Here is a 15,867-nt window from a genome sequence, read left to right on the forward strand (position 1 = left end):
CCACTATGTCCTTTTTGAGATGTGGCAACCAGAACTGGATGCAATACTGCAGGTGTTGCCAGTGGATGACTATTCTTATGAGGAGCTAAATACAATTTTACATTGGTAATGATGTGTAATAGTACAATTGGAAAAATATTTTTATTCAAGCCAAGTCAAATGTCTTGGTAAATTCATTTGTTTTTCATTGGGCTTCCCCCCTCCCTTAAATCTTTTGTACTGTGGCCTTAAACTGGCTTTTAACTCACTAGTACAACAACCTAAGGGATTGCTGGAGCCTGTACTGTAGTGGCTAGAAAGCCCCCCTCCCCCCCACAGCTGAGCCTAAGCCCCAGTATTGGGAAATAGTGTGAATATAGCCTGGAGTCCTCCTGATAGCAATTGTGACACACACACTGCCTGGTCCATAAAGGACAGAAAGCTATTTAACATTTACAAACAAATGGGAGTTTAGTGTATTTTTGCAGAAACTTGGGAACTGGGACATGTTAAACAAAGTTGGAACAAATCAATATTGAACTAGTTTAGATAACCATCTGAATAATCTGCTTAGGTCCTCTGGTGACCCATTCGTTTCCACTCTTGTGTTCTGAGATGCTGTATCTTTGTCATCTGCCTTTAGTTTTTCTCCTTTAGCATCCAGACTTAAAAAGAAATTCAACCTTGTGGATGTTTGTCTTTATATGCAATTGTAGTTGTAAGACCAGAGTGGCCACTAGATGGTAGCATAGCTCTTCACCATAGCTTTCAAATCTTGTCTAATTCAACAACTGTCTTAATTGTGGAACACTGAGAATTTTTCTAGGCTTCTATATTCCTTAACTAAAGCCCTTCCTACCTTAATTTTATGGGTCTAGTCTTCTGTTTATTTAAAGTCAAAGTAGAGGAGTACATCATGTAGAAGAGTGTGAAATACAACTTTTGGGGTATATTGAACATTTGAGTTCTGCTCTTGTTAGAGATAGGGTGATACCTGGAGAGAGAGAATGGGGCTTGGGGAACAAGAAAAATATCTCAGAAACTCATTTCATCTTTTGGCATTAGCAGTACTGGCTCTATGATGGCGGGTGCCCTTGGCCAAAGTACTCACAGTGCCCTCCTAAAGGGAAATAGTTGCAAGATAAGTAGCATAGTTCATAATAAACAGAAAAGTTTATTATAGATTGTGTTCATTCATGTTTTCTGTGAAGGTGGAGGAGTTTGTCCAAACAAATTTCAACTGGAGCTGTTGAAATTTCAGTTTCAAAACAATGTACTGAATTCATGAAAGGGGCTTTAAAAAGCGTAGAGTTACAGCAAGTTAAAAGTACTATTTATTCTTTTAAGGCCACAATCCTAACCAACTTTCTAGCACTGACATAAGGGAAATGCAACTCCAAGGTAAGGGAACAAATATTGCCTTTACTTGAGGAGGCCTCCATGACTTCCCCCCAACTGCAGGATGTAGCACATGCCCCACTGGCACAGCTATGCCAGTGCTGGGAAGTTGATTAGGACTGCATCCTATAACCTTTAAAATTACCACAGTTGCTGTTCCACTTTTTTCTCTTTAAAACAAATGCTTTGCAGATTAAAAGCAAAAAGGTTTAGATAAACTGCAGCTCTGCTTTACATGTAGAAGATACTGGGTTCAATCTGTTGTGTCTCCAAGTAGGGCTGGGAAAGACTTTTCTCTGAAACCCTGGAGATCAGCAGCCAATAGTGAACTAGAAGGACCCAAGAGTCTGAACCCCTTACAAGAGAGCATCATGTATACTATACAGCAATAAAAATAAGTAAACTAAAACCACAGATTATGTCAAAATTAGCAGCTCAAACTTGAAATTGCATAGGTTAAAGGCCTGCTGAAACTTAAAAGTTTTAAATTAATTCTGCAAAGCAGAAAGAGAGGGCCCGGTGGCTCTGTTTAGAGAGCATTCCACCAGCTTGGTATCGGCAGAGAGGGTGAAAAGTCTCTTCTCCCTATGTACAGCTATTTCCCCACCCCAAAAGAAAGCTCCCCTTCCATTTTGCATATGTGTACGGCTATCAAGCCTCTGAAGGTTAGCACCAATAATAGCTCATTTTGTTTTTATGAAATCCCAAGCTCAGAAGATGTATCAGCTCTAAAGGAAAGAATCAGTTCTGCTAAATATCCCACCAACAGATACATGATCAGCTTCTTTGACACGCCCACCCATTCCCCTTCTAGAATAGATGATTCTTGTTCCCTTAATGATGCTTTTATAGCAAAGTTTTAAGAGTAGTCAGTAATGTTTAAAAATTATATATAACTAGTAAGTGTTCTTTTCTTTTAGCCTTAATTCAGCTGAGACTATAGGGTCATGTGGTTCAACATATGGAATGCATTCAGCTAATATGAAAGAATACAGCTTTGCTGGAGGGTATGGAGTAAAAATAATGTGCCTGTTAGTGATGAGAAAGCACAACAGACTTTTCTTTGATTTGAAGCCAGCTGAATATTATCAAGGTCAAAGTTGCCAAGGAACCATCTTTTAAACTTAATTAGCTGTTACTTCTGTTTAAAATCAATGCATCAGTCTATATGGATGTATGCATGTCAAGTATATGCAGATTCCCTGAAAACCTAGTGTAAGTTAAGCCATTTCTGCCCAACATTGCATATACGCAACAAGGACCAAATGTGTACATCATTGGGCCAGGCAGAAATGGCTTAACTGCAATCTTATATGGTCTTATTACCCTCTCAGAAATGCCCATAGCCCACCAATTTGTATTAAATTTACAAAACAAACATTAATACTCAGAATCTCTTTACAATGAAGGCTTAGCAAATCTGTTTTTGATGGTTTTAAGTATATTCACTTGCTTAAGAAGACATATCTTGCTGGATTAGACAGATCCACTGACAGTTCAGTCTGAGTTCAACCATGTCTACTCAGAAAAATACCCTATAACATTCAATGGGTCTTACTAACAGGTAAGTGTGCATAGGATTGCAGCCCTAGCCCAGCATGCTTTTCAAGAATCCCAGTAAGAGCTACTAGGTGATCCTACTGGAAACTGACCAGTGGTCATATGAGAATACTAGGGCTGCAATCCTATACACACTTACCTGGAAGTAAGTCCCATTGAACTCAGTTGGATTGACCTCTGAGTAGACATGTACAGTATAGGTTTATTCTGTAGCTCTATCTTTTGGAGACTCTTGCGTGGCCAAAATTATGGAGACACTGGTCATCAAAGTAATTTCTAAAACAAGTAACTCACCATGACAGGAAAGGGGGACTAAAGGAGTGGTTCTGAAACTGTTCTGAGAAGCTCACTGGAGTTCCTCCTCTGAGGAGTGAGCTCTTGCAGTCTCCTAAATTCATGGAAATTGGATCACTGAGCACTTGCCTTTCTTGTTATCACAGCAGGTAGAGCCCACTGCTTCATCAGGTCAGAAGACCTTCTGCAGATTGTCTGCATTTTCTGCAGTTAGGTCTGTTGCTCTGCTTACACATTCTGTTTTGAGCTCTAGACAGTTTCTTAGAAGGCATTTTTGCAAGTTGTGAAAATGTCAAACTGCTCACAATCAAGTTGTGAAAGAAAATTAACAAAACCTTAAACAGAGATCTTCAAGAATGTCCTTGATTGAACTGGGTTTCTGCTGTAAGAAAGGAAGCCTACATTTCCCAATCCCATCCCAATCCCACCCAGTCCCATATTTCTCGGCTTGTTTTTCCTGTGGGAAGTAGAGCTACGAACTCTGATAGATGCTATTCCTAGAAGGGGTTTTTTTTTTCCTCACCAGGTTAGTCACGTTGGAAACTTCTGGAGGCCCTGTTCTTGTCTCCAGGGTTGCTTTCAGCCGGGTAGGTTGAATTGGGGGCCGAGAACCAAAGCAGGAGAGCAGTGGGGGGATGACGAGGACGACAGTAAATGGCAGTTTGTTCTGAGTTTTTGTCTCAGTCATTGCTGTAAAAGAGAGCGACTAAGATGATTATGGGGCTGGGGCACCTTCCTCATGAGGAAAGGCTATGGCGTTTGGGCCTCTTCAGCCTAGAAAAGAGGCGCCTGAGGGGGGACATGATTGAGACATTCAAAATTATGCAGGGGATGGACAGAGTGGATAGAGAGATGCTCTTTACACTCTCACATAATACCAGAACCAGGGGACATCCACTAAAATTGAGTGTTGGGCGGGTTAGGACAGACAAAAGAAAATATTTCTTTACTCAGCGTGTGGTCAGTCTGTGGAACTCCTTGCCATAGGATATGGTGCTGGCGTCTAGCCTAGACGCCCTTAAAAGGGGATTGGACAAGTTTCTGGAGGAAAAATCCATTACGGGTTACTAGCCATGATGTGTATGCGCAGCCTCCTGATTTCAGAAATGGGCTACCCCAGAATGCCAGATGCAAGGGAGGGCACCAGGATGAGGTCTCTTGTTATCTGGTGTGCTCCCTGGGGCATTTGGTGGGCTGCTGTGAGATACAGGAAGCTGGACTAGATGGGCCTATGGCCTGTTCCAGTGGGGCTGTTCTTATGTTCTAAGCTTGACAGCTGCACCACCTATTATGCCACTAGGCAAAGCTTAAGTGTGGGGAGAGGCAATCGTCTTAAGACCCACACATGGAGAATGGGCCACTAGAATTTGAAATGATCAACTCAACATCTTATATGCATATCTATTTTTTGTTTTCAGCTGAGAAAAGTATTACACGAGGAGAGGATGAAGTGAAAAGAAAACACTGATTGGAGAAAAGGGCATAAAATAAAATTTTGCCTCCAAGCTTCTCAGAGCAATACCGCGGGAGGGGAGGGGGCTGGGCAGGGCAGGGCAGGGCAGGGAACCATTCCTTGCCTAGGGCACTATTTATCCTAAAACTAGTCCTGACCCAGTACCGTGTACATTTGTATACGTGTCAAGCAATAGCTCTAGGCTCTCAAAAGGCGGATTTAATGTGTTTTATTTTTTATGATGCACTAGCAGTTTTCTCATGTGTGCCTCACACACAGTTTGAAAAGGATTGTCCTGTGATGTGCACAGATGCAACTGACTAGACTTTAAGAAGAGCCCCAGGCATGTCACATCCTAATTGTTGAAACATGTTTTTCTTGCAAGTGGAAGAGAATAATCCCAACCATCTGTTTTGCTAGTGAACAGGGCTTATGTCCCACTGCAAGAGCTTATCCCTGCAATGATTGCTCTGCTGAGAAATTCAACTATTTTTTTTTCACTGTTTCCAGACTGAAAATTGATGGTATTGGAGTTGCTTTCCGTATCATGGAGGCCTGAGCCTTCCAGCCTTCAACCTCCTGCTGATGTTATAATTATGAAATCTGTTTAAAAATCAAAATAATCCATGAACTCAGCACTCAGGACTATTTTGATATTTGTCAAAATGAAATCCCACAGCTTGGCCAGTTGACTCATTTCCAGCTGCATTATTCAAAGGGTGAATTTTTGAAACTATCCCTCTGGTGGCCCAAATGGTTGTTTGTTCATCTTCTGGCAGCAGCAGGTGCTGTGCTGAATGTCTTGAAAATGACTGCAATTATTGACCATTGTTTGAATAAATCAGGTTAAATCCATACTGGATAGAGAATGCAGGATTATTTGCCAGTTTCATTTGGCCCAAGGATGTGAATCATGTCTACTTGTTTCCCCAATCACATCAGCATTTAATTATATGGTATATAATCTCCATGAAGAATTTTTGTCAAGGTTGTGGGGCCCTCTGAGGCCTGAGAAGGCATTTCTTGAAGGGTTTCAATCACTAGCAGATGATTTCTCACTTGGCTGGTTGAACTAGGGATTCTGATGGACTCCAGTGTTATTTTGGGTTTTGTTAAACATGTACCTTTTGAGTCTCAACATGTGAGTGCTTGGATGACACTGTCCATATATGGCTTGATTGCTGTTTTTACTAAAGATTTTGTAACTGCAAAGGCTTACATTGACCTTGCTTTTCAACACTGGACACTGGAAGATATGCCTTAAAATCTTCTACTCAGAATTAGCCCGTATATACAAGTCTGAAGATAGCAAAGCATAGAATGAGATTGCTTGCTGTAGGAGGTTTCAGAATACATTTTCCCGAACTCCTGTATTTTGTTTTTGAATACATGTGTATTGGGGAGGTCTCTTTCCACATCCTCAAAGCAGATACTTGCTCCAAGACAAGATAGACCAATAAGGATCACGTTTTGGGAGAAGGCCGAAGTCAACTTTGGTAATGGAAAGTGGCATCTGCTTTTCCAGTGACACTCCAAGTGCTTTGGTTACAACAGATTGCCTTGTCATCTTTCACTTTGCACCTACATCCCTACCCTTATCTCTGTTGTGGTTCTTCTTCCAAAATGCTGAGAGATTTTCTAAGTCTCTTAACAGGGATGCACAGCTGGGGGAATTCTCCAGATGCATTTTTAGGCCCAGAACTATAAGCCTGTGACTACAGTCAAGCAAACTATGGTTAAGATAAAAGAGAAAGCCCTGCCAAACTCCCATTACTACACTGTTTAGAATGGCTCTTTTTTTTTTTTTTTTTAGGCCTTGGGTTTGTGTCTGTTTTTAAGTGGTCCTTGTCAAAAACACATTTGCCAGAAAGCAAAGGCTATGTAATGTGTTTATTACTGCAGCATAAAGGAAGCCAGACAGATGGAGAACTGCGCTCTGGCTACTGCAAACAATGTGGCTTGGGAGAGGATTACTGAAATATAGCTCAGGACAAGACTTTGCAAATTGCTCCAAGCTCACTTCTTCTGGCCCATTATTCTGTCTGCTGAACAAAGCCTTTTATCTGGTTTGTAGCTGTTGGCACTGTGGAGTCATTCTGCACGTCTTCCTTATAGTATTTTATGGCAGAATGCCTGCTGGCGGCGCTGCTGAGTTCAAGCAGTTTTACAGCAGTTTTGCAGCATTTTGATTCATTCACTGCTTCCAGCACAACACACCCCTTAGAGCTGCCAAGCCAGGTACTAAACATTTGTGGCTGTCTTTTGAGTTGGAGCTATTCTATAAATATCTGTTGTGTGACTAAACACTTTATGAACATTCTCCATGGTGGTACTCCAGGCATGTGTTTTGAAAGCACCTGGGCCTGGAGCTCAAAACTGCCTCCCAGTTGGAAATACAGGGCAGAACTAGAGCAGGCAGAGCCAGCTGGTACCCAGGAGATTTGGGGATGGAGACTGAAGAAAACAGGTTGGAGCAGAGCCCTGCTGCAATTTTGTACATCAAGACCAGGGCAGGTCAAGTGATGAAGCGAGGACGGCACCTGCTGAATTATGGGCAGAACCTGGCAAAGGCTGGATTTACTGGTTTTCCTGCAGAGCAATTAAACCGGGATGAAATAATGTGATTTTAAGAACTTTTTCTCAAAGGGAATGATTCATTTCAAATCTATGTTCTTCTGGAAAAAAATATTCATAATCTTCTCAACGTGACTTTAGCTTCTGCTGTTTTGTAAAGGATTTTAAAACATCTGATGATAAAAACACAAGAAGTTCTGACTTGTGGTGCTATATAAGGGCCCAATCCTATCCAGTTTTCCAGTGCCAGTGCAGCTGTGCCAATGGATCATGCACTGGACCTTGTGGTGGGGCAACAGTCACAGAGGCCCCCTTAAGGTATGGGAACATTTGTTCCCTTACCTTGGGGCTGCATTGTGGCTGCACCGGTGCTGGAAAATTGACTTAGGACTGGGCCCTAAGTCATTGACTTGTGAATTTGACACTCAGCAGAGGAGACACTCAACCACTTCACCAAGAGACCAAGTCTGACCAGATCCATTCTGAGGCACAGAACAGATGAAATGTGGGAGATTCCTAATCAGATGATTCAACATTTTAATTTCACTACTGAAGCAACAGCAAAGGTTTGGACAGTGGTAACGAGGGAATAGCTGCTTAAAATGAGATGGGGGGGGAGTGTTTAATATTTTTCTCCATACCATTTTCCCAATAGAAATTGCCCTGTCAAATATAATTTTAATCTTACTGGAGGGGGAAAAGTATTTTGAAAAATATCCAGTTTTTCCATAAACAGACAAACATATGGCAGCTTAAAGTATCTATATGCATAGTATCTGCTTTTTATCCCCAACTGTGATGATTGAAATCCTCCTCCCCAATTCCTTTAAGGCAAACCCTGCTGTCAGGTTCGATAGGGAAGAGGCTTCACTGAGGTACTTTGAGGCCGTCGCTGTTACAGAAAAACCACCTAGCCAGACATACAGAGTGTTTTGTGAACTGGCCATCTTTATTGTCTAGGTCAAGGGTCTCCAAAACCCAGCCTGGGGGCCAGATGCAGCCTGTGAAGTGCCTCTATACGGCCCTCAGCTACCTTCTGATCCCCTGAGAGCCTCTGGCCCAGTTGACCAAACACAACCAGAGTTGTGCTTGTGGGGTGGGGGAATGGGGGTCCATTTAAGTGTGTGTGCTTTATTTCTTGGGCTGTGTTGGTGCTTGGAGAAATCCTGGACATTTGAACCAATTCATTCATTTCAATTTAAGCTCTAATGTATTTATTTAAATTTTATATTTAATTTTTTTCCCCCTGGCCCTCAACACCGTGCCAGATATTTGATGCAGTCCTTTGGAGTTTAGAGACCCCTGATCTAGGTCAGAAGAACCCTAGGTCATGTCCACCAATTGGGAGATACAGTGGGATGCTCAGGTGATTGTCAAACATCCAATCAGAAAGGAATGGATCATCACTTGATTAAGGTTACTTAAAGTTAAGCCCTGAATGCTTGTGTGTGTCCAGATCTGGCTCCCACAAAGCACATCTGGGTGTGGCTAGATCCTCCTACCTCCCAGCATAATGGAGACGGAAAACCGATTCCTGGATAAGCTCTGGTGAGGATCAGTGAGTTAGGTGTATAAGGGAATGATTTCTTGTTGTTGGTTGTTTTCAAGTTTGTCTGTAAATTGCCTGCTGTACCTTGCTCTTCGCCTGGGCTCTTCCACTGTGCTAGCCACTTTAGAAGCCTATCCTTTTTCTTATCCCCTTGTATTATTTTCCCCCAAATCTGCCTGTTGCCAGTTGAACTCCATCAGAACTTTGCCCCAGTCCTCCTGGACCATGGGCTGCACCTTACTGTATAGTCTTTTGATAAATTCCCTAGAAAGGAGATGTTCGAAGATCATTTCTCTCCAGCTTGCTTTTGTCTTTAGCAACTAGCAGGTAGCATAAGCTACTGATTTTGGCCCTGGGCAAGGGGTAGAGCTGGGGGAAGGAAGGAAGCACATGGGCTCTTCTCTTGCTCACCACAACGGTGGAGCTAATAAAAGCTTGGGGTGTGTGTGTGTGTTTGGGTGTGTGTGTAACTTTAATAATAATACTCAACATGTACTGTATATAGTGATTTATGAGTGTGCAAAGCATTTCAAATGTATTATCGTGATGTAGGCCTAATAACAACCCCATTAGGTAAGTAACAATGCAATCGTATGCATGTCTACTTTGCTGCTGGGGTGCAAGGCTGAGAGAGGGGCTCATCTAAGCCCCCCTAGTGAGATCATGGTAGAGGCAAGATTTGACCCAGGCAAACCACTGATCAGCTACTTAGCTACTGTGCTATGCCAAGTCTTTGTTTGAGAAAGTCACATGATGGTAAGGATTACACACATGCTTCCCCAATCAAAATAGGAGTATGCACATGTCAATATTTTAAAGGGGAAAATGTTAGGAGAACTGATTGTGGATCGCTGACATTATGTTTGCTTTGAAAATGATTGGACAATCAATTTTTCACTTGTTCTGTTTTTGTGAATGGTAATAATTTGGAGAAATAATCTGAACTGGAGTTAAGCAGGTGATATGCCATCTCTTTCCATAGTCAGTCAGTTGTTTTTGGGTTTTGGAACATTTGGAATGTCTTTGTTTTGGAGAATGTTCTTGGACATGAGGAGAACCAAAGGTATAAATGTCCTTTTAATAAGTATCCAAAGACATAAATTCTAGCCTTGATGCCTTTATGTTTTGGGGTATTTTTTTAAAATGCCGAACTGTTTCTACAATGTGCCCTCTTCCAGAATCCTTGGTTAGAATCGAACCCTAACAACAGCCTTTAAGGATTTACAAATTAGGTCATAAACATGTTTTCAGCTGCTACTAGATTTGCTTTTTGTGGTAAAACTGAACTCCTTTGCCCATCTGATACAGGTAACAGCATAATGTCCCCATCCTTGCACCCCTGTTGGGAAATAACTCAGCAATTTTGCACCATGACTTTTGCTCCAATTCAAAATATTAGAACCTAGCATGCAAATAGCAATTTCTGCCCTTCCCTCATACATTTTGGGCTAGTTAATAATGCCAGCAGTTCCCAAACTTCTAGGCCAGCAGTTCCCAAACTGGTGGGTCACGACCCACCAGAGTAATCAGAAGTGGGCCATTCCCCCTTAAGGGGAGTGACCCAGAAATGAGTGACCTGACGGCACCGCAGCAATCAAATGAGAAGTGTGTTCCTATGAGGATCAGGGAGGCCGGCAGAGAGCCTCCCAGACCCTCCTGGATGTAAGGGAGAAAACCCGCTACTCCTGGCCCTGCCATAATTGCTGCAGTGCCATGGGGTCTCCTCCCACCTCTACCCTGCCAAGACTTACAGAGGTCTCAACTCCCTTGCAGGAGTTTGGGAAGCACTGAGAACTGTTGCAAAGGTTATATAACAGCCAGAATCTGGACTTCCAAGAGCTGAATGCAAATCAGTCTATTCCAGACTAATTTTGATCATATTCTCTCTGTAGGCATCCTGACAGGTTCTTAATGCATCCACGCAGAAGTGCTGGCTACAGTACCTGTTGTGGGGCATGCTGCACAAAATGCTCTTCTGTGTGGCTTATGCTGACCTTGCAATTCCCATTAGTCAGCATGAAACATCATCACTCCAACAACACTAAAACAAAGCAGTTTGCTTTTCAAATGTTGCTTGACATGCACGCAGATTTGTCCGTCCTTGGGCAGAGACTCACAAAGGCAAAAATATTGTGTGAACCTGGCAAATGTGTTCTAATTGAATGGAAGGGGCTAGAAAAGCACCTGCTTTGCATGCAGAATGTCCTCGGCTCAACCCCCAGGTGGGGCAGTTTAAAATTCTGTTTGAAACCTTGGAGAGCCACTGCCTGTCAGTATCAACAATATTGAACTAGACCAGGGATATCCAAACATTTTGGCAGGAGGGCCACGTCATCTCTCTGACACTGAGTCGGGGGCCAGGAAAAAATGAATTAATTTACATTTAAAATTTGAATAAATTTACATAAATGAATTTATTAGAGATGGAACTTATATGAATGAATGAAGTTCTTGCAGTAGTTCAAGGCCTATAAAAGGCCTTGCACAAAGCAAGGCTGGCCTTTCCTTTGCTGCCGCTGCTGCATCACAGGCGTGAAACAGCAAGCAGTGGAGGAGCCTTCGTCCCACAGCTCAGGTGAGAGTTGTCATCATGCTGAGAAAAGTTGTGTTGGGCCAGCATGGGCTCCAGCAAATCTCCGGAGTGCCAGAGGCTTATTGGAAACTGGGAATTCCCCAAGGGCCAGATTGGGAGCCCCCAAGGGCCACAAGTGGCCCCTAGGCCAGGGTTTGGGGACCCCTGAGCTTGACAGACAAATGGTCTGACACAGTATAAGGCCGTTTCTTATTTAATTAGAAACAATTCCTGTGATCATAGCAGAACTTTTCAAAGCCACAAATACATCTACATATATTCATATACACAAACATATATACTCATATACATATACACACAAGCCATAACTACTCAAAGATATGTAGGGCTATATTACTAATGCACAAGTATTGAGTGAGAGCCCAATCCTATATATGTCTACTCAGAAGTAAGCCCCATTAGAATCAATGGAGCTTACTCCCAGGAAAGTGTGGATAGGATTGGACTGTGAATGTCCCTTAGAAAATCAGCAAAGAATGGCCCTTTCTTTAGCACAGCAAGGAAGCATCTTATAAGAAGAGAGGAAAAAAATTAAATAATTTAAATTCACAGTAATTTAAATAGCAACAGATTAATTTGATAAAATCACAGTATCATCAAAGAATCAAATGTTTCTTGGATTCAAACAAATCTTTAGCTTCCACCTACGGGGCGGGGGGGGGGCAGATCTCCCTGGGGGAAGTTGTGACTAAAAAGGCCATGTATTGTCTGCCCACTGGCCACATCTCAGAAAGTGGGTTAACATACAAAAAGTTTGTAACATACAAAAACATACAGAAGGTGGGGTAACATACAAAAACATACAGAAAGTTTGAGACATACAAAATTATGCAGGGGATGGACAGAGTGGATAGAGAGATGCTCTTTACACTCTCACATAACACCAGAACCAGGGGACATCCACTAAAACTGAGTGTTGGGAAAGTTAGGACAGACAAAAGAAAATATTTCTTTACTCAGCGTGTGGTTGGTTTGTGGAACTACTTGCCACAGGTGATGGCATCTGACCTAGACGCCTTTAAAGGGGGATTGGACAAGTTTCTGGAGGAAAAATCCATTATGGGTTACAAGCCATGATGTGTATGTGCAACCTCCTGATTTTAGAAATGGGCTATGTCAGAATGCCAGATGCAAGGGAGGGCACCAGGATGAGGTCTCTTGTTATCTGGTGTGCTCCCTGGGGCATTTGGTGCGCCACTGAGATACAGGAAGCTGACTAGATGGGCCTATGGCCTGATCCAGTGCGGCTGTTCTTATGTTCTTAACACTTGAGTAGGGGTTCTGATGTTGATCTTTTTAGCGGAGTTAAGGGAGTCAGTCAGTCTCACATACAGCAAAACTGACTTTTATTAAGAATTTTACTGCAGCAAGGAAAGAGCTGTGGGCACTGTTGCACAGGCAGAGCAAGAAGACAAGCAAAAGAAACTTATGAGAGGTCTAGTCAAAATAGCAGAGAGCAACACACAAGCTTTTAAAATTGTCTTTCTATTTTGGCATGGCATCTTTTCCAGTGGTTGCTGGTGTCTCTTCTGCATTTCTTTTTACACTGTGAGCCCTTCTGGGACAGGGAACTATTTATTGATTAATTTAGCTTTGTGAACTACTTTTTGTTGAAAAATATAAATATAATCTATAAATTATAACAAGTCTTAATAACAACTAGGAACTATATAGGTAACAGCTCCCCCTACTGATGGGGATGGACATATACATATCTACACCCACTGTTATTCTGTAGATCTAGTTTGCATGCTGTCACTCTTCCAGCAGATCTGAATGTATGGATAAGCAGATATAGGATAGACGTTCCTGTAGCTATGTATAAACCTGTATGTGTACATGTATGTGAAATGAGAGATAATGTGTGTCTGTGAAACCTTTTTAATCTAATGACACACTGACAAGGCGCTAAAATTGTCGAGGCACACCATCTGTTTTTTGACCATTGACAAGGCACACCATGCTGCTTGTAGGGGGCTCAAATCCCCCAATTGCCCTACTAATAAATGACCTCCCCAACCTCGTGTAGCACACCGGTGAACCATCTTTGGCACACTAGTTGAAAATTGCTGCTCTAACCCAAGGGTGTCCAAAGTTTTTGGCAGGAGGGCCACATCGTCTCTGTGTTGAGGGCTGGGGGAAAAAATAATTTACATTTAAAATTTGAATAAATTTACATAAGTTTACATAAATGAATATATTAAAGATGAACTTATATGAATGAATGAAGATCTTGCAATAGCTCAAGGCCTATAAGAGGCCTTGCACAAAGCAAGGCTGGCCTTTCCTTTGCTGCCACTGCTGCATCACAGACATGAAACAACAAGCAGTGGAGGGAGCCCTCATCCCACAGCTTACGCGAGAGGTCAAGCAGTCGCCCTCACGCTGAGAGCAGTTGCATCGGGCCTGTGTAGGCTCCAACAAATCTCCAGAGGGCCAGAGGCTCATTGGAGACTGGGGGCTCCATGAGGACCGCATTGAGAGACTGGGGTTTGGGCACCCCTGCTCTAACCTGAGTAGCAAGAGACAGAGGTGACTTGGATAATTTCTATTCAGTGTCAATAGCTCCAAGCAAATGGTTGTTGTGGATCTTTCTAAAACTGAGGACCTAAAAACAGGTGACTGAACTTCATTGCACTCTGTTGCATTGTTTTGCTTTGAGCTGGGCCTCCTTGAAAGAAAAAGAAGAACAGAGGCTTGCAGGATAGGGACTCTGTCAGAAAACGGAATCAAATCTGATGTCTTGTACAGCGTAGCAGGCCCCTTCACTTGCAACAACCTCCGAGTCCTTCCACATTTGGAATTCAGCTCATCGACTCATCTTTGTCTCAGCTCACATAATACGAATACTTCTCTCGCTCACACCAACCTCTGGGAAAACATTTGGATGGAGGTTATTAATCCCTCTGGTGCCCAAAGTGTCTAGGAGATGTCTACAAAACAGCATGCAAATAGCCTTTGGAATGGATAGAATGAGACGATTGGGGTCCAAATAACAACGGAAGCCTGTCACGCACCTAAATAAACAGGCAGGCATGCCAATGAACACACTCATTTACAGGGGGAGGAGGCAGTGTTAGTGGTGGAGGTTGGAGGCATACTTGTTCCATCAGGACTTTTGGGATGAATTCTTTTTGGCTCACAAGCTTGAAGGCATTGCTTTACAGGGTTCACAAGTCAAACATGGGGCGTTTTTATATGCACCCAGTAAAACCATGGTGATACAGGTGAAATTGTTCCAGACATTGGGGGGGGGGAGGAGGGGAAGGGAAGGTCTACTCTGGTCCTGACCCAGAACATTTTCAGTTCATCCAGAAGGCAATATGTTCCCAACCGCATTGCTTCTCCATCAGTCTGGAACTCGGCAGACGCAGCTGTGGTCAGAAGACCAAACAATGCTGAGTGTCCACCTTGTACATGGATATCTCCTGCCAAACTCCCAGCATTAGATTGTAACCTGGGGACGGTTGGCACAGGTTGTTCTGGATTATTTTTGGAATGTATGGAAGGTTCTGTTGGGCTATATATTACAGAGAATATTTTTTTTCAGAACTTGAAAACTATGACAGAGGGAATGTTGTTTATTTTTATTTATTATATATCACAAATGAAATTACAGAACAATTCTTGCAAACTGTCATGTTACAGAATATACACCCCTTCCATTGATAAAGGGGGAAAAACACATATGGCTGAATCTCATCTTTAAACATTGTCTATTTCCCCAAGAATCTGTTCCTTTGTTCTGAGTTACACATTATTTGATAAGAAGTCAACTTTAAAGTAATGGTAGAATTGTTGTTTATGGGCATTCACATTTTCTGCCCAAAATGATCTTTGGTCAAACAGGGTCTGTGCTTCTAGTGTCTCAAAACCCTGCTTGACAAGAGACCAAAGCAGAACAGAAAAATACATGTGTATATCACAGACCATATTCAGATTTTCATATCCTTAACAATACAATTACTACTCAGAAGTAAGCTGACTGATCACAACCTACAATCACTGACTGCAACCTGCAACCTTACACACACTGTCCCATTGAACTCAGTGGAACTTACTTCTGAGTAGACATACACAGAATTGCACTCTTTATCTCTGAAAGATGACATCTGTACAAAACCTGTCTAAACAAAGATACCCATGAAAACTTCAGATAATCACATTATCTGAGGTTGTCCAGAACTTTTATTATAAAGCTCTTGCCTGAAGTTTGAGGTCAGTTCACAAGATCATTTCCAGCTTGAATCTGTTATTGTGATACACGGCCTGTTGAGTTTACCAACCCATCTCTAAACTGCACCACTCCTCATCCTCCCATTGTATGGTTTTAATTTTCTCACTATACAGTTACTGATGTTATTCCTGAAATAAGGGATATCAGGACACTCACTCCTGAATCTGATATTCTGAAATGAATCCGATCATCTGAATTCTCATAGATTTCAGGTTCTCCAGTTTCATTGA

The sequence above is a fragment of the Tiliqua scincoides genome, chromosome 2, assembly GCF_035046505.1.
Source record: "Tiliqua scincoides isolate rTilSci1 chromosome 2, rTilSci1.hap2, whole genome shotgun sequence".
Taxonomy (NCBI): Eukaryota; Metazoa; Chordata; class Lepidosauria; order Squamata; family Scincidae; genus Tiliqua; species Tiliqua scincoides.